At 44.2% G+C, this 23,508-nt stretch overlaps 1 protein-coding gene across 2 annotated transcripts in view; it reads right to left on the bottom strand.

The window, feature by feature from the left end:
• CAMK1D (calcium/calmodulin dependent protein kinase ID) overlaps nt 1–23,508 on the bottom strand; it is a 393,517-nt gene that overhangs the window by 337,431 nt on the left and 32,578 nt on the right. The gene's annotated exons all lie outside the window — the stretch shown is intronic.

Here is a 23,508-nt window from a genome sequence, read left to right as displayed (position 1 = left end):
GCTGGCCTGCAGTTCTCTGAGCCTGAAACCTGGTTCCCAGCCCACAGCCCCGCAAAGTCGTCTTTCCCTGGGCCCACTACCCCCATCCCAGCCCAAGCCCCAGGGCCACCTTCTGAGCAATCCTCCTGGCCAAATGCCCTTCTAAGCAACATTTTCCCACCTCCTGCTTTGCAAGGGATCTCTCCTCTGTTTTCTTTCTCAGGGGTCTGTTTTCTCTGGCATTGTGGCACCCCCAAATTCCTGGCTCTCTCTCTTCAAAGACACAACACTGAAATTCTATTCAAACATCTGCCACATTCCATGAAGTAGTTGTGCTATTTGCAACCTCTCCCCCTCTCTCTCACACACACACACAGACACACAAAGAAAACTCAAAAGATCACGTCCATCACCCTGTGTTTAGGCAATAATAACAGCTGCTGTTTTGTGAACACTGATTGTATTTCAGCACTTTGCTAAGTTCTTTCCATGGACCACCCTATGAGACAAGTACTGTGTCCATTTCACAGATGAGGAAACAGGCTTAAGGAGCTTAAACACTTGTCCGAAGTCACACAAATCAACTGCGACTCGGGCCTAAGCAGTCTGACTTGGGAGCCCCAGGAGCATAATGTTAAGAAACAAGTCCAGAGGCCTCAGCAGCCTACAGCACTGCCAGCATCTTGGGCCCGGGGAGATGCTTAGGGATTCCGGCAACAGACCACTCGTGCACACCCACAATGAGGATCACTTCTGACAGAACATCTGGGGATGCCAGGAGTCCTGGAGCAGGATGGGCTGGGCCAGTAAGGAAAGAAGGCACAGGAAGAAACAGGACTGCAAGAGCAGCAAAGGCCACCAGCAAAGAGAATTTCACTTGCCCTGGAAAAACTGTTAACACAGAATAGAGCAAGTGGTTTCCAGCACTCTCCACTGCCAAGTACTAGTCAGAACCTCCTCTCTGGTACCCACTGACATCCTGGCCTTATGGCCACCCCATTCTGCAGACGAAGTCTTTTCCCCTTCAGTATCGCCCCCAACACACAGTATGTGAGATCAACACTCCCGCCCCAGACCTGCAGGGTCCTGGCTTAGCTTTATCAGGCTCCATCTGGGCAGTTTGGAAATGAAGGCCTCCAGACAGAGGGCCTATAACAGAAGCAGAAACAGGACTCTGGGAGCCTTGAGTCACTCCTCCACCACCCTTCCTCTATGAGCTACATGATTTTTCCTTCTCTGAATTTTATGTGCAACCAGCAATCAAGACAGGAAAAACAAGCAAGTCTTACACACACCCGAGAAAATGCTGATTTGTCTATTCTATTAATAACACCAAATCTCAGCAAATGCAAATAGCATTACATGCCCAATTCCATAAAAAGTTCAATCCAAACTAAATGTTTCCAGTTTAAATGACATTGCAAAGACCTCTCCATTAATTAACACTGATTTTTTAAAGTGACTATACTATTTCCTAAGGAAAAAACTATGTACCCACTAAGAAATCAACATAGGATCCACACAGTCAAAGGCTTTGGTGTAGTCAATAAAGCAGAAATAGATATTTTTCTGGAACTCTCTTGATTTTTCGATGATCCAGCGGATGTTGACAATTTGATCTCTGGTTCCTCTGCCTTTTCTAAAACCAGCTTGAACATCTGGAAGTTCACAGTTCACGTACTGCTGAAGCCTGGCTTGGAGAATTTTGAGCATCACTTTACTAGCGTGTGAGATGAGTACAGTTGTGCAGTAGTTTGAGCATTCTTTGGCATTGCTTTTCTTTGGGATTGAAAACTGACCTTTTGGAATGAAAACTGACCTTTTCCAGTCTTGTGGCCACTGCTAAGTTTTCCAAATTTGTTGGCATATTGAGTGCAGCACTTTCACAGCATCATCTTTCAGGATTTGAAATAGCTCAACTGGAATTCCATCACCTCCACTAGCTTTGTTCATAGTGATGCTTTCTAAGGCCCACTTGACTTCACATTCCAGGATGTCTGGCTCTAGGTGAGTGATCACACCATCGTGATTATCTTGGTCACAATAAACTGGAAAATTCTGAAAGAGATGGTAATACCAGACCACCTGACTTGCCTCTTGAGAAATCTGTACGCAGGTCAGGAAGCAACAGTTAGAACTGGACAAGGAACAACAGACTGGTTCCAAATAGGAAAAGGAGTACGTCAAGGCTGTATATTGTCACCCTGCTTATTTAACTTATATGCAGAGTACATCATGAGAAACGTTGGGCTAAAAGAAGCACAAGCTGGAATCAAGATTGCCAGGAGAAATATCAATAATCTCAGATATGCAGATGACACCACCCTTATGGCAGAAAGTGAAGAGGAACTAAAGAGCCTCTTGATGAAAGTGAAAGAGGAGAGTGAAAAAGTTGGCTTAAAGCTCAACATTCAGAAAACGAAGATCATGGCATCTGGTCCCATCACTTCATGGGGAATAGATGGGGAAAGAGTGGAAACAGTGTCAGACTTTCTTTTTGGGGGGCTCCAAAATCATTGCAGATGGTGACTGCAGCCATAAAATTAAAAGACACTTACTCCTTGGAAGGAAAGTTATGACCAACCTAGATAGCATATTCAAAAGCAGAGACATTACTTTGCCAACTAAGGTCCATCTAGTCAAGGCTATGGTTTTTCCAGTGGTCATGTATGGAAGTGAGAGTTGGACTGTGAAGAAAGCTGAGCGTCGAAGAATTGATGCTTTTGAACTGTGGTGTTGGAGAAGACTCTTGAGAGTCCCTTGGACTGCAAGGAGATCCAACCAGTCCATTCTGAAGGAGATCAACCCTGGGATTTCTTTGGAAGGAATGATGCTAAAGCTGAAACTCCAGTACTTTGACCACCTCATGTGAAGAGTTGACTCATTGGAAAAGACTCTGATGCTGGGAGGGGTTGGGGGCAAGAGGAGAAAGGGATGACAGAGGATGAGATGGCTGGATGGCATCACTGACTCGATGGACGTGAGTCTGAGTGAACTCCAGGAGATGGTGATGGTCAGGGAGGCCTGGCGTGCTGCGATTCATGGGGTCACAAAGAGTCGGACACGACTGAGCGACTGAACTGAACTGAGTATTTTTTAAATGAATGAAATACTGCCTTTTATTCTGCTACACTACACAAATCTTAGCACAAGAAAAGCTATAATCATATATTAATACATACTTTGGCTCTCACAGTCAACTGCCTCTCTATTTTAAAGAAGACAGAATAACTAGGATTTCAATCTGCTTTGCACAGGAAAGTGATTTCTTAGAGATAATTTTCTAGTTTAGAATAAAGAACCAAAATATGCGGAAGTAAGGAAGACCCTGAGAAAGAGCCATGGACACAGAACCTTTGTAAGAAATAATTTTTAGAATATATAGATACTTATACAATAAATGTGTCTCACTGACATAGACTCCAAGATACTAAAAGAACTGGCCAGGTAAGTAACTGTATTTTTGAAAGAGAAAAATCAGATATGTTTCAAGTTTAAGGACTAGAAAATCTTAGGAAGCCTGAAACATCATTTTTCAAGAGAGGGTTGTCCTGATGATAACAATGGGACTGAAAATAGGAGCAGCGGGAATCTATAAATGTGAGGAGGTAACACCATCAAACAGGGAAACAAGACACATTTACAAGGGAAAACTGGAGTGCCTTACCTTGGTGCTTTTTTTCAGTAAAAATTAAAAATGAATGTGAGCAGGTAATGTAGAGCACAGAAGAGAAACTGACTCTCGGTCATTTATTTCCTGAATCTGAACTGAATTTAGCCGTCAAGCAAGACCAGAAAAACTTCAACTAGAATGATGTTTACACAGGAAGCCAAGTGGAGAAATAAGCGAATCAATCACCCAAAAAATCAAGACAAAAAATCTGGAGACTGGGTAGGAAAGAAGATTTTGTGAGGAAACAATTCAAATTCAAATTCACAGGGAAGAGCCACTCAAGTTTCTTCTCCACTTGGCCTAAAATATTTCAAAACCATGGTGAAAGAATATCAAAACACTTCCAGAAACAGGCCTACAAATGGGCATTAGTATTAGATTCATTTAAAAGTGAGACTTGAGAAAGCTATAAAAAGTTCCCAAAAGGCAAGATGTTTGTACAAAATGTAGTATATCCTGCCGAATAGGAGATAATGAGGCACCATAGAAAAAAGGTCGGATCAGGAAACCTCACCAGATCCTCTCTGTGGCTGTCCACTCTCCCGGCTACTTCTGAAACTACAGAGGGAAAGATGAGCTCCAGGACAACACCTGTCACAGCCAACGAGATCACGTCACAGCCAATGCATAGGACTAATCATGGTCCACGGTCTTCTTTGCATGCTGAGCTTGCTGCGAGAGGCAGGGTTTTGCAAAACGAACAGAAAAGAAAGTTTAGTATAAGTATCTCCAGAAAATAAAACAGCCAAGACTTTGCCAAAGTAACAAACGTATATTTATTTCACCATCCCCATCCTCCACCTCCCACATTCAAAAGGAAAACACTTTTAAATAAAGGAACTAAACTGCACGTACATGCATTAGATGATCACTGGTGGACTCTCAAGATTCAGAAAGCTGCAGAATTTGCCTCCAAATCAAGGAACTGGAGGAGAGTCGTCAAGCCTTAATTTTTCCAGCAAGGTCGGTACACCCAAACTACTCACACGGTTACCATCATTTCATGACAGAAAGGGTATTTACCATGACAAAATAGGAAAGACAAAATTTGAAGGAAAAAAAAAAAGGATAATCATTTACACTTAACATATCTGGATTTCTGGAAAGCCCAGTATATTGTTATGAACCTGGGAAAACTCTGTCATGAACCGGTGCCGAGAAAAAGTGGTCAAGTGAATGGGTGGCTTAACAAGCCCTCCAGCGATCCTGATTCAAGCTACAGTTAGAGGGCCACTGGCAGAAAGCATGCGGACTTCAGAACCGGGAAAGGAGCCCGTGGAGCCTGATTCAAAGCTGACCAGCCAGGTTTCCCACCATTAAACTCAGTGAAATCAACCCATTTTCCCCCAAACAATGGCACAATTCTTTCCTGAAATATACAGTATGACAAAGGAACCGAACATGTGAAATCAGAACTATATCCCATATCCAAGGATTCACGATCCATAAACACCGACGAACAACCAGAAACCTCTTTCAAACCTTCAAACCACAGTTCCCCGTCCTTCTGTCCAGCGACCTCATAGTCATCACCTTCCTCACGATCACCAGACAACACTCACACCATGTAAGGTGTGAAGGCGATTCCACTGTTATTTTGATCAACCCAGCAACCCTGTGGAGTAGGTGTAGTAATAGATACGATTACCTATGTGGCTTGGCGAGTGCATCTCAGCTACTCAAGCATTTAGTATCGCTCTTAACAGGAGTTTTATGTTTTTTATTTTCAAAATAGTGATCCTTGGAGAAGGAAATGATAACCCAACTCCAGTATTCTTGCTTTGACATCCCATGGACAGAGGAGCCTGGTGGGCTACTGCTGGACATGACTTAGGGACTAAACGGCAGCAGCAAAGGAAATTATACCTTATTAGATAATGCACAGTAGAAAAGCTCATGTCACACAGACTGGCAAATTATTTTCCTTAGCAGATCCCTCTTCCACTGGGTACACAGTTTGTCTTAGTTTCCCAATCTTTCCTTCAACTGGGTGGGACTGGTCACGGAGTATGATACTATCACATTTATGTAATAAATGGCCATCATAAGTCACCTTACATTCTTCCTGCCCTGTGTTATACTGGACTTGAGAGATTTCTGTGGCAGACTTGGGTGCTGTGTATTAAGTACAGTAGAGCGCAAAGTGAAAGGAGCTAAAGGCAATAACTGGGTGAGACAATTCTCCACTAACATATCTTCACAAGTTGTTTTTGCTTTGTTTTTAAAGCAAGAATTAAGTTTCTACTCTGTTGAGCTCTTACAGATTTTAGTCTGTTGGTTGAATGCATATAACTTAGCCAACTGTTAGAGCTGGATGAAACCTATGAATATAATAAACGTCAGAAGACCTTAAAAAAAAAGCATTCCTTCATTCTGTCCCTTGCAATTGAGCACAAGAGTCCTTCCCATGGTACAATCCCCAAATTCATGATTGCCTAAGTGGCTGAGTCTGTCGTGATGAATACAGCACACAGAGAATGCTGCTCTGGATGCTTTCCCAGAAGACTTCTGAGGCAGTTTCAGCCCCTCCCTGCACAGGTGGGACAGGCGTTCCACTCAGAGCCTCAGACCCAGCGACCTGCATCTCTTCCCTGTAGGCCTCCCTTAGGGTCCTGAGGACCACCATGTGTTTCCAAGGATTTCCCTGGGTCCCCCTACACCTCAGCCAGGCTGGCCTTCACCTCAGCCAAAGGTACCAAAGGGCCTTTCTCCCCAGCATTTGAATAATACCCCCACACACACCTGCCAAGAGATATGGGCATCACTGCTAGAACCTCAAGACAGCCAGTCCCCCTGGAGAAGTGAAGGGGCCTATCTTCTATCTAAGGAGCTGCTCTCAGGGAGATGGCTGAGCACCTCCTCTGAAAGTCCTGGAACCACCTCTGTGACCCAAGCCATGGATGGGTGAAGGGCATCATGAGTCAAGCAGAAAAGGTCAGCAGGGATGTTCATGACCTCTTTCCAGGGACAGGAAGAGCCCAGAAGGACCCAACACAGATGACATTGGGGCTCATCTAAAGGAAAGAAAGCGGAAAAAGAGGCTAGAAAATTCAGGGCCAAACACCCCCCACTTTACCCGGATCCGCTTCGGTCACATTCAACCCCAGCACCAGCTACACCTCACACCTGGTTTCATTTTTAATAGATGCCATTGCACTTTTCTCTCCTCAGTGGTTATGGAGAGGTGGGCAAGCACTGGAACGAGCTGGGGAAAAAGTACATGGTATCTGCTTCCCTCCCGCCTTCCCACCCTGAGCCACCAAGGCCACAAGCTCTGCGAGACACCACAAAACGGGGATCCCAACACGAACTCACACCACTGTGCACAGCCCAAGCCACTGAGGTCAAGTCGAAATTCTTTTTTAACTAGAGCCAGGAACTTGTGAGCTCAGGTTCTTGGCATCCTCCCCACATGCACCCGCCCAAAAAAATAAAACCCGGCCAAGGCTCAGCTATGCCCATGGGATAAGAAAACAAGACGCAGAGGCCTGGCCGACGTCATCTCGTCCCAGAGATGGTTACTCGGCACCCAGACCGGCCCAAATAAATACTCTGTGAGTCAATATTTAGTGAGGTGGGCTCAGAGTTTAGTAAAGAAATGAAAGCACTGGATTTGCAAGCATGTCTTACAACATGAGATGGGGTCTATAAGCATTCTAGAAAGGTCACAGACTCACAGCGGCCACCGCAACAAAGCACGATGCTCCAGCACCTTTGGCAATTGGTACAAACCCAAGGACCAAAGCACTAAGTATGTCTGCAGAGATGGGTTAGACATAATCAATAAAAGCGGGCAGGGGGAAAGAATATCCTTCCAGATAAAACCAAAGCTCAACAAAGACAAGACCCCAGGCTATCCCTAAGGTCCAGAATTGCCTTGCTTCTGGTCATCTATTAAACTGTGTGTCTTTCCAGCTCAGAGAGAACTAGTATCTATTGTCAAACTTATTATATATTTGCTCCACTGCCTTATCACACTGCATGTGTCCTCCTTTGATTTGTGAAACCAGCAACAAAAAAAATTTATCAATTCACTTTCTCTGGGGAGCAGCCTTCCTGATAAGTACCTTTTTTTTAATGTGTTTCTTCAGCCTTTCAAGACACATGTATTACAAGGGGACAGATAACAAGCCCGTTTTGAGCAGACTGTAAATCAGGTCACTGTCAAGCTTCAGAGAAACTGGCTTTTCCTTTAAACACTTTTGGGGTGGGAGATAGAGCAAAACTGCCCCAAGTTCTTGCAGTTCCACCCTGGCCTCCTATTAGCACCTCCAGACACGTTTACAAACTGGATGACCTCACTTATGAGAGATAGAAAAATACACACATATCAAGAAAGTGCACAGTTACACCCACTCACACCAGGAAATGGCATTTCTGACTTGTCACCACCATCATCTGGCTGGAAACTGTTTGTAAAGTCAGTCAAAAAATATTTACTAGCAATATGGCAGGCAAATTAATCTGGCAGTAACTATGGGGAAGCCCTAAGAAAATAAACAGCATATATTAAGATTTCAAATGACCTAGTTAAAGGAAATGTGGTGTATCCGTACAACGGAATGGTATTCAGCCATAAAGACGCTCCGACACATGCTACCATATGGACGAAACACGAGGACTGGTTTTTTCCAACATAAGTGAAGGAAGCCAGTCACAAAAGGCCAAATATTGCATGATTCCACTTCCATGAGGAACCTAGAATAGGCAAATATGTAGAGACAGAAAATAGATTAGAAGTTCTAAGAGCTCGGGGGTGGGGTAATGGTGAGTTATTGTTTAATGGCTACAGAGTTTCCATTTGGGATAATGAAAGAGCTTTGAACTAGGTGTTGGTGATGGTTGCTCAACACTGTGGATGCAATTAATGCCAGTGAATTGTACACTTTAAAATGGCTTAAGTGAAAAAAAAAAAATGGTTAAAATGGAAACCCTTATGATATACACAAAATACATTAAACACACACACACATATATATATATATTTATCACAATTTTTAAAGGATTATTGACATACCAAAAACTATTGAATGGTATAGTTTACACATGGTGAGTTGCATGATCTCTGAATCTATATGAATTTATATGGTCTCAATAAAGCTTTTTTTTTTTAAGATTTCAAGTAGCCAAAGAGAGCTTCCTGACCATCCTGTCTGAAAGAGTATTCCCTTTTTCCCCTTAGTTTCTATCACAGCAGTCATCACAAGGCGTAGCTGCTTTATTGCTCTATGTACACATTCAGAGCCTCCATCCCATCTCCCCTCCTACTCAAGAGTGTAGGGACCAAGCACATGAAGGCAGGGGCCATGCACTGGACCCCTCAGGACCTCGTTTGATGCCTGCTCAGGGAAAGTGCTGAATAAACATTTATAGAATGAGTAAACAAAGTAAGCAAGCAATGAAACGCGCCAAGAATGAAACAAAAATCACAACAGAGAAAAAATACCTATCTTACTTGAAAAGGATGGGCACAGGCAAGTGCCAATGACTGGTCCATACCACTGGACCAGGCGCTGGGTGACGTCCAGGATGAGGAAGGGAAGCTGCTTGCATTTCTGAGTTCCTGAGTCACCGAAGCTTTGCACATCACCACCTGCCATACCTGCCTGAACCTGAACGCCCTGCACTAGACAGAAACAACTCTCGGGAGAAATATCCGAGAAGACGCCTCTCCTTGGTTCAAACGTTTTCGTGAGCAAAGAAAGTTGACTGGGCCACACGCACACCTGGATGAGTGGTTGTGGGGCTTCAAAGCAGGCGTGAGAAAATGAAAGTCAGCAAACCATGCCCCTCGCAATGGGTGGGGGAATCTGTTTTTTGTTTTCCCCCAAGATTTGCTTGGGGAAAAGCACTTAAACCATGAACCATAAAATGCTCGGGAATATCACCTATTTGGACAAAACTTGTCAACTTCTGCCACAGGTGCAACTGTGGCAGGTTGGATCTACCATCTACCTGACCGGATATTCATTCAACCAGCCATCCTTTGGCCACAGCAGCCCCCTTCCTCTCTTGAAGAGGGTCACCGTCTAGCGGGGAAAACTGTAGTACCGTGTGCAGGTATGGAGATGGAGTTGCAGAGGGGTCTCTGGGAACCTGTGAAATCATGACCTGGAATCATCCATGGAGCGGAAAGAGGGAGCTGGAAAGCAGAGAGACAGGTGGGAAACAACAAAGCAGAAAGGGTTGGGGGAGGAGGTGGAAATGGAGATGGTTCCCATGAACAGCTCCCATGAAACTGAAGGCAAGTTTCTGAAGGATTCCAAGCTGGGCCACGACAGGACCCTGTCTACATTTTAGACGCTTGTCTCATGGGGATCTCTGCTTGCAGAGTAGGCATTTTTATCCCCATTTTACTCATCAGGCTCAGTCAGGTCAGAGAGGCTGGATTTCATGCTGGGCCCACAGGGCCCACGCTTCTTCCAGCAGGCTACAGAGAATGTATTGAGGGGTTTAGCCATGACCGTCCATAAGGAGCAAGGTAGGCTAGCAGATAGTGGTGCAGGAATGCGGAAGGTAAAGATTTCTTTTACAATTTCAGGACACCTGAGAAAGTTTAGAGGCAGCATGGAAAAGAGAGAGAGATGAAGACAAAATGGAAAATGCTAAAGAGGAGAGATGGTGGTTGAGGAAGCAGTAAGCTAGGGCAGTAAGGCCCCAGCAGAAGGCATCTTCCTTAGAAAGAAAGAAGAGATTCTGGGGTTTGGAAAAGTGCAGTTGCTACAAGATACTGTGGCTGGCCTCAATCTCCTCTGTATAGAGACAGAGAAAATCAAGAATAAGCAGCATGGAAAAGGGTTGGAATCATCCATGCGAACATCAAACGAACAACTGGAGAGATGACTTGCTAGGCAACAGACAAGGCCCAGGCAGAGTCAGAAAGAAGGACTCTGCAGAGAACCCAACAGCTTAATTTTTTAACCTTTCGTCAGACATTCATTTATATTTTCTTGTTATTTCTTATGTTTTTATTTCTTTTTAACATTTAACTTTCCAGTATCTGGAACTGATTTTGGTGTCTGGGGAGAAGTGGTGGTCCCTAATCAGGAATGGAAGACAGGGATGCTGACCACCCAGGGGATGAACATTCAGGGATACCCCGGGCAGGGCTCAGCAAGCAAGAGCCATCATAGCCACAGGACCAACAGGGACCCCCCACTGAAAAACACCATGTGTATTTTTCCCACCAAGTTAGCCCACAATCCCAGTGTCAACGATTTAGTCACATACAGTTACCCATTTGACAAACGAGCGCTGAGCAGCTCCTGCATGCCAGCACTGTGTCAAACACAAGCAAAGTCAGTACGAGGGCACACAAGTCGTACACTTTTATCTCCCCTTTCCCTGCTGATCTGAAGACATCTGTAGAGAAATGCACTTGAAATGTTTTGACATTCATAAACAACTTGAAAGGGCTGGCAAAGTATTCCTAGGCAGAGGCCCTGTAGGTCCTGGTAAGAATTATTTGTTATAAACATTTAATTACATGTGCAAATACTAGAGCTAAGTGGTTAAACACTGTGACCACACTTGTATGCTCAGCAAACTCCACTTTCATGGATACCAGCCTGCCCCTGCTGGTTATCGCTGGGCATTCCAAACCAATAGGGGTCTCCAAGAATGAGGTCTTACTGGGGGGTGGAGCATGCAGTACATACTTAAAGAGCAAGACAATTACAGGTGTTAACTATTCTGTGTTTGATCTGACTGACTAATGTTTTAAGATAGATGCTTAGGACAAGGGGCATGTGCGTCAATATGTAAGCCACTCTAAGCAAACAGTGGAGCGGTGTTGCTGGTTTATTGCCTGCCTTCCCACGGAACATAAAAGTAGTGTGCTGGGCTTCCCTGGTGGTTCAGTGGTAAAGAATCTGCCTGCCAATGCAGGAGACACGGGTTCGAACCCTGATCGGGCAGGAACCCCACATGCGTCAGAATAACTAAGCCCATGTGCCACGTCTACTGAGCCTGCACTCTAGAGTCCAGGCGCGGTGAGGATGGAAGCCCGTGCACCACCACAAGGGGAGCGCACACACTGAGACTAGCGAGCAGCCCCCACTCGCCACAACGAGAGGGAAAAAGTCTCTGCAGCAATGCAGGCCCAGGACAGCCAAAAATGGCCAAATGAATAAAACTATGCTTAAAAACAGTGTGTGTTACAATTTTTTAAATGGTTATTGGAAAAAAAATGGTGTGCGTTACAGTTCTGTCATTTGTACAAAGAACACCAGTGGTCCTCCCAAGGTTTCCTCAGCATTCTATCCGCACCGGGAAACATTCCCATGCTTCTGACTCAAGCCCAGCGACTTACACAGATGAGGTCTGTGAAATGAGCTGGCTGGACGGGAGATGGCTGTGGATGTCCCCGCAGGCAGTGATGGGGACACGGGGCTATCTTCGGTATTTCATAAGTCCCAGCAGAAACCAGACATTACCTACACTTCGGTGGCATAGGGTAAACGTATTTGCTTTAGACTAGGATTACATCAACTCAGGTGCAGTGGGCGTGGGGACAGCACAGAGACGTTGGCAGCTAGGTCTGTCCTGTATTAAGAAAAATACACAGGGCATGAATAAGCGCTTCAAAAATACAGTATCCTTGGTCCTCATGATGAAGAAGTTGAGGTTTAAGATTCCTTTTGCTTGATGATCCTATGATTCTAACTTTCACAGGAAGTTCTTCTTACCAAGAGTAATCCATACTCAGGGTGGCCCTTACATTACATTATGTCCATTACATAATTAACAGTAACAAATAGCTTTCTCTCTTAATCTCCCTACATGTGTTTATATCTTTTCAACTAATTAAGGGCATATTTACTTACAAGGGGTATAATATTTCCAAACCAAATTAGATCCAACTATATAATCTCTGAAGATGTTAAGAAACCACCTAGATTTGCTCAATCTGTGGTTTCTTCCTCAATTCTTCCTCTTCAAAAATCTCAAGAAACTAGCTCATTTTTTTCTCTCTGATCTTTTTTTTTCCAAACCAAAAAAAAAAGGCTTCAGTGCTGTAATCTGACCAACATCCCCGGAGCTCCCTGGTCTCCATGTTGTCATAGTAAAGTCAGGACCACAATGTCACCCCACTCTAATTCCTATGACAGAGGAGCAGTTGAGATGATATTGGGGGAAAAAATTAAAAGTCCAATGTTTTATATAAATACATTTTACATATAAAATGCTTTATAAAAATACACCATGATGAGATGGCTGGATGGCATCGCCTATTCAATGGACGTTAGTCTGAGCAAGCTCCAGGAGTGATGATGGACAGGGTGTGTCCTGTCCTGCAGCGCTGCAATCCACAGGGTCGCAAAGAGTCAGACACAACTGGGTGACTGAATGGAACTGACGATTTTAAAGCACACGAAATTTTTGCAAATCAAGTATTCTTAGGTGCACTAACAGGACGGTTTTCTACAGGAATTCTATGGTGCATCTTTGCATAAATGGAGGTTAAATCTCTTAGAAAATCAATCTTTATGTTTGTGAATTTACAGTCATTCCATGAGATTTGCTCTTGTAACTATTTCAAGATATGATTTTTCTCAGTACTCACTGTGTCAAGAATTGGGCTAAGAAATACCGTCAGCTATCTTGTTTAATCCGCACAAATAAAGCGGGTTCTATCATCACCATTATGCAAGACAGACGTTTAGTCACAGAGCAGGGACCCGCCCAGGGAAGGGAGGAATGAGGTCTGCCTGAAACCAGAGCCAGCGTTCTGAGCTGCTGTGCAGCTCCACAGGGGAATGTGAACACACGATGGCCAGAGCTAATGGTTTGTCCCAGGTCACTTTCAAAAACCAGCCCAAAGCCTCTGCTGCACCTGGTTTCGTGTGCCCACGCTAGTGTTCAGACCACACCAGTAGAGATTTTTTTCTTTCCTCCCAGGTCATTTCACACATTCTGCTTCATGCTCTCTTCCTGCTAACAAACAGATCAACATAAATTACTTAAGTAGATAATGCAGGCAAAAACATGCAACAAGGGAAAAAAAAAAAAAAACTTGCTTTTGAGATACAAGCCTGGACCTGAATTTACACGTTAATGGATCTCTCCACCCTGGGGTCCCACAGTCCATGCAACTTTACTCACTACATTTTCCCCACACATCTCTCCTGCGTGTCCTCAGTAGAGGGAAGATCTTTTCCAATGCCCAAACATGAAACCTCTTAGCCCTTCTCTCCTTGATGCAGACTGTGAAATCGAAAATGATGCCACAGAATTAGACTTGACCACCTCAGCCATCTTCTGTCTGTCCCCCTCTCTCTGTGCCCCCTGCCAATTAGGGCACTTACCTCTTCCCAGAGTCCCCCACTCATGAATCCAAGAGCAATTTAATTGGTCTGCCTGACACCCACCTTCAGCTTCCCAACTTCCTCTCCAAAGTGGTCTTTCACACACACAAAAAGACAGATCACGTTTTTCCTTCAATTCCCCCACCTTCAGGATCAATTACAAACTACTCAGTGTGGCCCCCAAAGTCCCTGAAACCAAAGCCCTAAGGCCCTTTCCAGCCTCCTCTCCCACCGTCCCCTATTCTTGCCTGAACCCCCAAGCAGACGCTATGCTCTTCCACCCTCTGGGTCTTAGGACCAGAGAGGACCATCTGCCTGGAAGCCCTCTCTCCTACCCATCCCTCAAGCCTCAGACTAAGCCCAACCTCCTCCTCCTCTGTGAAGCCTTCCCTGATGCTCCCAGGCAGACTCTGAGGCACCCCGAGCTCAGCTCAGGAACCTCCCCTACCAGCCTCACCGTGCTGTGATACAGACGCTTCTCCCCAGGGGAGAGTGGGCTCCTTGACCCCAGGGCTGAGCACTGGCTGGCTGTGTATCTCCAGCACCCAGCATGGGCCCAGACACAACACTGGAGCTTGGCCATATCTACTGATGCCATAAATATGAATAAAAACAGCACACACACAGCTTTATAATTTGTTGGGAGGGAAATCAGACTTGGAATCTGATTTGAGCTTACAAAACACTCCACAAAGAGGAGTCAGTGGGCCAGAGACTTGTCACCGAAGGAGGAGGGAATTGAACAAGGACCCTGAGTGCTCACATCACACTCTGGGTACAGGCTGTGAGTCTGTCCACTCAAACACCAAGCCCACATGTGGGGATTCCAGAAGAATAAAGTCACATCTTAAAATACACTTAGCTCCTCAGAATATAAATTTCTCAAAACTATCAGTTACTTTTTATGTACTATTTGATAGGGATGAGTGATTGTGGGACTCGCTGCTATTAAAAAAAAAAAAATAGTGGAAGTCAAGTGACATCAGAAGCTAACTGATGGTTCTGAAAGTAAATCAGGAGGTCGGTGCAGCTCTCAAACTCCGGGCTTCTTTTCTGAAGTCTTTTATTCTTCAGATGACAGAAGCTTCAGTCAAATAGTAAAAGAGTAACTAACTCAGATGCTGTTCCCCTCACTCAGCCTCCATCTGACTCTCAGACTTTAAATTTGCAACCAGAAGTGGGTTCACAGTTAAGTTTAAAGAGCAAAGTCATTTCCCATCATTAGAACATTTCTCCTTTGGGTAAACATCAAAGACTCCTAATGGATGTCCACCTGTGTTACGGAACCACTTTAAAAGACTGTCTTGTAAAAATAAAGTATGCCATACTCTGAGCGAAAAACTTTGAAATCTTTTCTTAAATTTCTAATGTTATGACATCTACATGCAAGTTACAGTCAGCTCAGTTTCCTGACTGACAATAGCTACATCCTATAAAATGATCGCAAGGACTGAATTTGCAAATTCTGAGCCATTTCTCCCAGGGGAAATACAGGATTGGGGTTCCTACGAGCCTCTGGTAGCAGCAACTCCCTCCACAGATAAATGTGTCACCTTGCTTTGTGAGTTTCTGTCCAGAGACATCTTATTTAATACATTTTCTGGTTCTATAACAGTAAACTCAGGACCAGCAGCACTGAGGGAAGCTTACCCAGCACACACTCTTTTCTCTGTAAAGCATGTGGCAGCCTCCTTGCACCCAGGAACACTAGGCAGGACTAAAGCACTATGCTTGGGTGCCGTTTAAACAGTGACGTCACTGACAAAACGCAAAACAGCACAGCCCTAGAAGGACCATGAAAGGGACCCCTGTTACGGTGAGAGCCGGACCCACAGCAAAGCAGCAGCTTGGATCACCTGCCCTGGAAGCCTGTGCAGCGGGCAATGCACGTTTCTCACCACTCTGTTCATGGCCTTGAATGGTCACAGAAGCATCTCAGGGATTGCCTGGGGATACAAATACATTTGACTGTGGTGGTGAATTTGCAGACACAGAATTTGGGGATGACGAGGACTGGCTCTGGTCTGTGTTGCACTTAAAATGTTACTGAGATGTTAAGAACAAACATATGGACACCAAGGGGGAAAGGAGGGGAGGGATGAACTGGGAGACTGGGATTGACATTTAAACACTGTTGATATTATGCACCATTAATGAGAATCTACTGTATAGCACAGGGGACTCTACTCAATGCTCTGTGGTGTTACATGAGAAACAGAAAAAAGAGGGGATATATGTATGCATATATTAAACAGAGGTCCACTCTGGTTTTTCCAGTAGTGATGTACAAATGTGAGAGCTGGACATAAAGAAGGCTGAGTACTAAAGAATTAATGCTTTCAAACTGCGGTGCTATAGAAGACTCTTGAGAGTCCCTTGGACTGCAAGGAGATCAAACCAGTCAATCCAAAAGGAAATCAATCCTGAATATTCATTGGAAGGACTGATGCTGAAGCTGAAGCTCCAATACCTTGGCCACCTGATGTGAAGAACTGACTCACTGGAAAAGACCCTGATGCTGGGAAAGATTGAAGGCAAAAGGAGAAGGGGTCGGCAGAGGATGAAAAGGTTAGACAGCACCACCAGGTCGATGGACTTGAATCTGAGCAAACGCCACGATACAGTGGAGGACAGGGGAGCCTGGCATGCTGCACCCCATGGGATCACAAAGAGTCAGACACAACTTAGCGACTCAACAACAACAACGAATGTATAACAGTAACCAATCATAGCAACTAACTACAGAAACGTTTTATAGGTCTTTACAGCCACAGGAAATTTAATTGACACATAAGGACATATGTTTTGCAAGAACAAATTTTATGTTCAGTTTTAACATTGTCTGTGGGAATAGGATATGAATTTAAACTAAGAAAAAAGAATGAGGCAGAAATTCCAATGGTTAAAGAAGAGTCCATTTAAGCATTTTTTACATGGATGATGATAGGTATCAAGTCTCTATTTAGATTCCACTGGTTATATTTAAAAGAATGATGTAATTGTTTTATTTCAAGATGTCAATATTTACAATAAGTTGGAAATAACATCTTTTGAAACTCTTTTTTAACCTTTTTTTAATTAGAGTTAATCTACAACATTGTTATTTTCAAGTATACAGCACAGTGATTCAGTTACACACACACACACAGATTGCAGATATTTTACCATTAAAGGTTATTACAAGATATTGAATATAGTTCCTTGTGCTATACAGTAGAACCTTACTGTGTATTTTATATTGGGTTGGCCAGAAAGTTCATTCAAGTTTTCCTGTACCATCTTATGGAAAAACCCGAATGAACTCTCTGGCCAACCCAATATACAGTAGCGTGCATCTGTTAATCCCAAACTCCTAATTTAAAGTAATAAAATTCTTAAATTATGATGAAAAATCTTTGCTGTCAACTCAAAGTGTATGAGGGGCAGATGACTTTATCAAATTATTTTGGGGATTAGGGGAGTAAAAGAAAGCATACAGGCCACCCCAAAGGAAGTTCACCCCTCAGTTCCAGCACAGTCCGGGTCTTAACTTTTTGCAAGAGAAGTTGGAAATCTGGGTTTTCTACGTACAATTGATCTTTTTTTAATATACCAGTTTGGAAGTTTTTTCAACAGCTTGCAGGCCAAACAAAACATACATGCAGGCCAGTATTTTTTCTACCTTGATTCTGAGCAATACTTAGCATCCTGTGTCAGTGTTTCCATATACCTAAAGGAGATCCACTCATTCAAAAAAACCTCATTGAACAGCAGGGGCTGGGCCAGGCAGTATCCTGGGCCCTGGGGACCCTGAGATGGCAGCAGAAACACAATACCTGCCTTCAAGGAAGAGAGCAGAGCGTGGGGGCAGGAGGGGCATCGACCAGGAGCCAACCCTTTGCAGTACTATTAAATCCAGTGCTAAGGGCTTGCTTCCCTGGTGGGCCAGCGGCCAAGACTCCATGCTCCCAATGCAGGGGGCTCTGGTTTGACCCCTGATCAGGGAACTAGACCCCACAGACCACAACCAAGAGTTTGAATGCTGCAACTAAGATCAAAGATCCCCACGTACTGCAACTAAGACCCGGCACAGACAAAGAAATAAACATTTTTAAAATAAAAATAAATCCAGTGCTGTTAGATCCTGGGTGCAACGGTCATGCATTTTGGCTTGGGTGGGTCAGGAGCGTATGGTTCCATCTGCAGAAGCTTGGGGCTGAACAGAAAGCAGGAAGAGAAGTGTCCCCAAAAAACAACAAAAGTGTGACTTCAGTGCTGGTTATCAGATTGATCACCTGGGGAAGGCTCCTTGGGAGATGGCCAACCAGGCAGACAGGAGCAAAGAGCGTGACAGGACGTCCAAAAACTAAGAACACACAGAGGAGACAAAAACCAGCCCCTCTCCTCACTTGCAGTTCTTCAGTTAAAAACAGGAACAAGATGGAAATAAACCATTGAGACAAGATCCAAAAATAATCTTAACTGGGTGTCCAAGCTCATACAAAAATTCTTGTTTTAATCACTTCTGCAAGGCAGCTGAAAGGTATGCACCAAAGCTCAGCTTGTGAAGCAATCAGTTTAATCTGTTTCTTTGAAAGATTAATTAAACCCGAGATTACTAACAGCAGCAGATGAGTCGGGTCAGCCGACAGGGCACATCTGAGATGAGAAGGAAACTGTTTTACCATCAAACACAGCTGCTGGCCAAGCGCGGAGATGCTGCACAAAACCTGCCTCTGCCTGGGCCCATAATTCAATTCCTGGGGATGACACTTGAGTTAAAATCGTAAACCTTGGGCATGGCTTGAGGCAGGCAACCAGTCTGCCCCGTAGGCAGTGCTGACCTGCAGACTCTGTGGCCTTGAATTGTGGAATCAAGCCAGCAACAGACGCAGATGGAGCAGGCGGAGGGGAGAGCTGTAAGGAAAGGAATGTTCCCTGATGAAAGGCTGCTTCTTTCATAGACAGGAGAGAGGAGATTAAGTAGGAGACCCTTCTGGAAACCCTAAAGGAACCAGAATCTGAACACACTGTCATTGGACTAAGTTATGATACATTGAAAAAACCTCAACCACACTCATCAGGAAAAAAACAACGTTGGCAACAATTTCCAGCGTTCTTCATTCCAAGAGGAATGGAGGAACACAATAACAACACGGAGTAAGCTGCAGAGGGTGGCGGCAAGGAGAAGCTGCCTCTCCTATCCCCACCGTCTGGGCAAACAGCCCCCCAGGGGCTCCAGCATCCCCCCACCCAGAAAGTCCACTCTGGATGCCCGTTTAAGCAGCCCTGCTCTGCAGGCTACGGAAGAATTATTCTTCAGAAAGTTTCCCCAAACATAGAGCATTGCTCGGTCCACTGGATGTCAGAGCCCTGAGTTCCAGTCTTATCCTGAGGGCCCTCATAAACCCCCTGATCTCCACCCAGCTCCCCACCCACACCCACCTCCACCCCCCACCACACACTGAAAAGGGTAGACCCAAATCCTATCTGGTCTTTCTCACTCCAGTATCTTCTTATTCTGGATACATCCACCGTGTGGATTATGTAACAGTGGGCAGGCACTACAACTGTCTTCTTTTAGGGAGGGAAAAGAGTCAGAATCCAGAGAAATGCACCAAAATTTGAATCTCCGGCATACTATGGACACCAAAGGGAGGGTTAGGCTTCATGAATGGTTAAGAATATAGATCCCAGAGCTACCTTCATTTTCTCTTCTGTAAAATGGGAAGAATACTAGCCTAATTTACAGGGTAGTCAGGAAGAGGAGATGGGTTTTTGTAAAAAGCACTTAGAACAGAATTGTGACACCAAGCACTAGGTGTAGAACTGCTTTAGCCACTGTCAGGAAGCAGCTACAAATCACACCTGAATCAAACTGGAGGGGCATCCCCGAAACCCAGCCTGCTTCTCCCAGCTCCCAGGTGAAGCACTCTCTCACCTGAGTCCCCCACTGTGCATCCCGTCACCAGCTCAGGCCCGCCTCCCTGGGACCATTGTGCCTGCCTCCCAGCCCCCAATACCCCAGACACTGAGGTCAGCTTCTCATATTCTAATATTAGGATACTATATTCTAATAACTTGTAGCATCCTGGATATTCTAACTGCTTGTGTCGGCAGCTAAAATTATAAACATTTTAGCCTAGAACTCAAGACACCCTATGATCTGATCCTTTACCTACTCACCCCCATCCTTTTTTTTTTTAACTGAAGTATAGCTGATTACATTGTTAAGTTTTTGGTATACAGTGATTCAGTTGTACATATATATATATTTTTATTTCAGATTCTTTTCCCTAATAGATTATCACAAAATACTGAGTACAGTTCCTTTCTAAACCATAAGTCCTTACTGATTATCTTATACATAGTAGAGTGTATATGCTAATTCCCACCACCTAATTAATCCCTCCCCACTCCCAAAGAATGAAAAGATACGAGAAAAGTTTAAGAGACCTTTGGGACAATGTCAAATGCACCAACATTCGCATTATAGGAGTCTGAGAAGAAGAGGAAGAGAAAGGGCCTGAGAAAATATTTGAAGAGATAACAGCTGAAAACTTCTCTAACATGGGAAAGAAAACAGTCACCCAAGTCGAGGAAGCACAGAAAGACCCATCCAGGACGAACCCAAGGAGAAACATGCCAAGACACACAGTAATCACAAATATATATATATATATATACACATAAAAGCAACAAGTAACATACAAGGGAATCTCCACAAGACCATCAGCTGATTTTTTTCAGCAGAAACTCTGCAGGCCAGAAGGGACTGCCACTACATAAAGTGTTAAGGGACTTCCCTGATGGTCCAGTGGTTAAGACTCAGAGCTTTCAATGTAGGGGGCCAGAGTTGGATTCCTGGTCAAGGAACCTACGATCCCACAAGCCACTGATGTGTCCAAAACGAAAAAAAAAAAAAAGTGATGAAAAGGGAAAACCTGCAACCTACAACTGCCCCCCAAGAATACTCGCTCCTTACCCTACCTCTCTAAACTTATTTCCTACTGGTTCCTTCACGTGTCCTTCACGCTTACTTGAGTCCCATCCTTTAAGCCAACCCTACCATCGCCCATGGTGGTGCTTTGGGCCTGGCATGTTTAACCTGCCCATGGTACCCACCTCCAAAGCTGGACATTCCCCAGGCTTCAAGGACTAGCTGGTGCTTTAACATGACGCCCCCCACCAGCTCTTCTCCCCCACAGATGGAATTAACGGCTCCATTTTGAATTGACACAGCTTTCGTCTCTGAGCAGGGAAGGCAGAGGAGTGTCCTGTCTGGAATCTGAATCCCAGTCCTGCCACTTACTAGCTGAACGTCACTCGTTAGAAAATTTAAATCTCTGACAGATTAAAAAAAAAGATATGGTGCATATACACAATGGAATATCATTCAACCGTTAAAAAGAATGAAAGAATGCCATCTGCAGAAACGTGGACGGACCTAGCCACTGTCATACTGAGTGAAGTAAGTCTGACAGAGAAAGAGAAAGATCATATTTCTCTTTATCCCGTATGTGCAGAATCTAAAAAGAAATGATGAAATTGAACTTATTTACAACACAGAAGCAGACTCACAGACTTTAGAAAACAAACTTAGAGTTACTGGTGGGGGATGTATGGGAGGAAGGGATAGTTAGGGAGTCTGGGATGGACATGCACACACTGCTATGTTTAAAGTGGATCACCAACAAGCACCTACTGTACAGCACAGGGGACTCTGCTCAGTGTTATGCCTGGAAGAGAGAATGGGTACATGTATGTTTATGGCTGAATCCCTTTTGCTGTCCACCTACAAACTATCACAGCATTGTTAATCAGCTATTCTCCGTACCAAATAAAAAGTTTTTTAAAAAGAAAATTAAAATCTTTGAATAGATCTCACCATTGTGAGGAGGAGAAGTGGGCATAACATAAAGAAAAATGCCTGGTTTAAATTCTCCTCGCCTTCCCTCTCTCATGGAATTTATTACTCCTCTAAATTGTATTACGGTAATTTAGGTTTATAACTTTTCTTATTAATAATATATGTTCCACGAGTGCAGTATTTCTGCCTTTCTCAAAGGAATGAGCAGAAGGCCTGACATGCAGTGAGAGCTGAACAAAAAAAGTACTGAATGGAAGGATAGGTGGATGGACAATTTTATACTTGCTCTTTCTATTATTTTTAATCATTCCCCATTTTTACCTATACCGTTGTTAATGACAGCAACCATCCCATAAATTTAGTATAGATATCCAGATGGTTCTGAGGGAGATATTCAAATATTCTGAATCTTGAATGTTTCAATTCCATTCATTCAAATTGGCTTATTTTCTACTGGTTCCTTCATGAACCCCACTAGCAGAAAGCACTATGCCTGACGCCATGTGGCCAATGAGAGGACAGAATTCTTACTCCCAAATTCACCCACTGGCAGAGTGAGGACACTTTAACCAGCTTCACCAATTTAACCAACTGGAGTGTTTTGTTTTTCTTAAAAAAAAAAAAAATTCAAAATCACCATCCTGAAAAGGAATATTTTATTCATGCTGGTCTAAGTAATGAGGGGGAAACTATTCAGTACTCAAAATGGAATTTTAAAAAAAAAACCAGCATGAATTTCCAAAGACATCTGGAAAACTGGCAAAAGAATTAAAAATACGAAAGCACCGGTAATCCCAGCTGGGCTGAAATTGCCTTCCTGTGGAAACCCTGAACAGAAAATAAGCTTCTAAGAAGGCCCGCTTGATGCATTTTCTTTATATGCATTACCAGACCTAAGACTGCTTTAGGAATTCCCAAAGACAATCCTCTGGAAAGTTCATTTGCACAGTGATTCCGATTTAATCAGGCGAAGGCAAACCTACAACTTGTCCCCAGGGCCCCAAATGGGCTTTAAGTTCACATACTCGATTCTGTATTGAGAATAACATGAAGCCAGGCAAAGATCTGACCTAGAACAGAAGTCAAATCTCACCCTCCCCCCACCCCTTTACGCACAACAGTCAAAGACTGAGATTCTTAGCACACCACACCTGAGAATAGGGCTTCCTCACTCTAAGAGAGTGATGGCTCAACCCACCCATTGGAGGCAGCCAGAACTGACCCTGAATCATTCCTTCCATCTCAACGCCACATTGTGAGCCCCAACCGAATCCCATCAATTTAATACAAAATCAACATCACATAGGGCAGCACTCCACTGTCACATACACTGAGTCCATTCAGAATCTATGTGCTGGAAGGACCGCCCAGATGCTAAGGCTGGACCCACATGTCAGACCAGGATCACAGCTCACGGGCTATGTGGCCCAGGGGAAGTCACTTAACCCCTCTGGATTTCTGTTTCCTGATGTGTCACTCACATACTGGACAAGAGGCTCTTGCCCTCATGTAACCTGAGTGGCAGGGGACAAAGAGCCTGTTAATATGTGAGTCTTCAGAAGTGCTTCTGGAGGCGTGAGGGCCCTGGCCTGGCCCTCTTACCCCATTTCATGCCTGCATGTTGGGCTCCATTCTGTTCCTGACTAGTTGTGTATTCCCGAGAGACAGGGTTCCCTTTTCTGTGCCGGGTTTTGTTTGTT

Source organism: Ovis aries, chromosome 13, assembly GCF_016772045.2.
Source record: "Ovis aries strain OAR_USU_Benz2616 breed Rambouillet chromosome 13, ARS-UI_Ramb_v3.0, whole genome shotgun sequence".
NCBI classification, from domain to species: Eukaryota; Metazoa; Chordata; class Mammalia; order Artiodactyla; family Bovidae; genus Ovis; species Ovis aries.
This window is presented reverse-complemented; position numbering and strand designations above follow the sequence as displayed.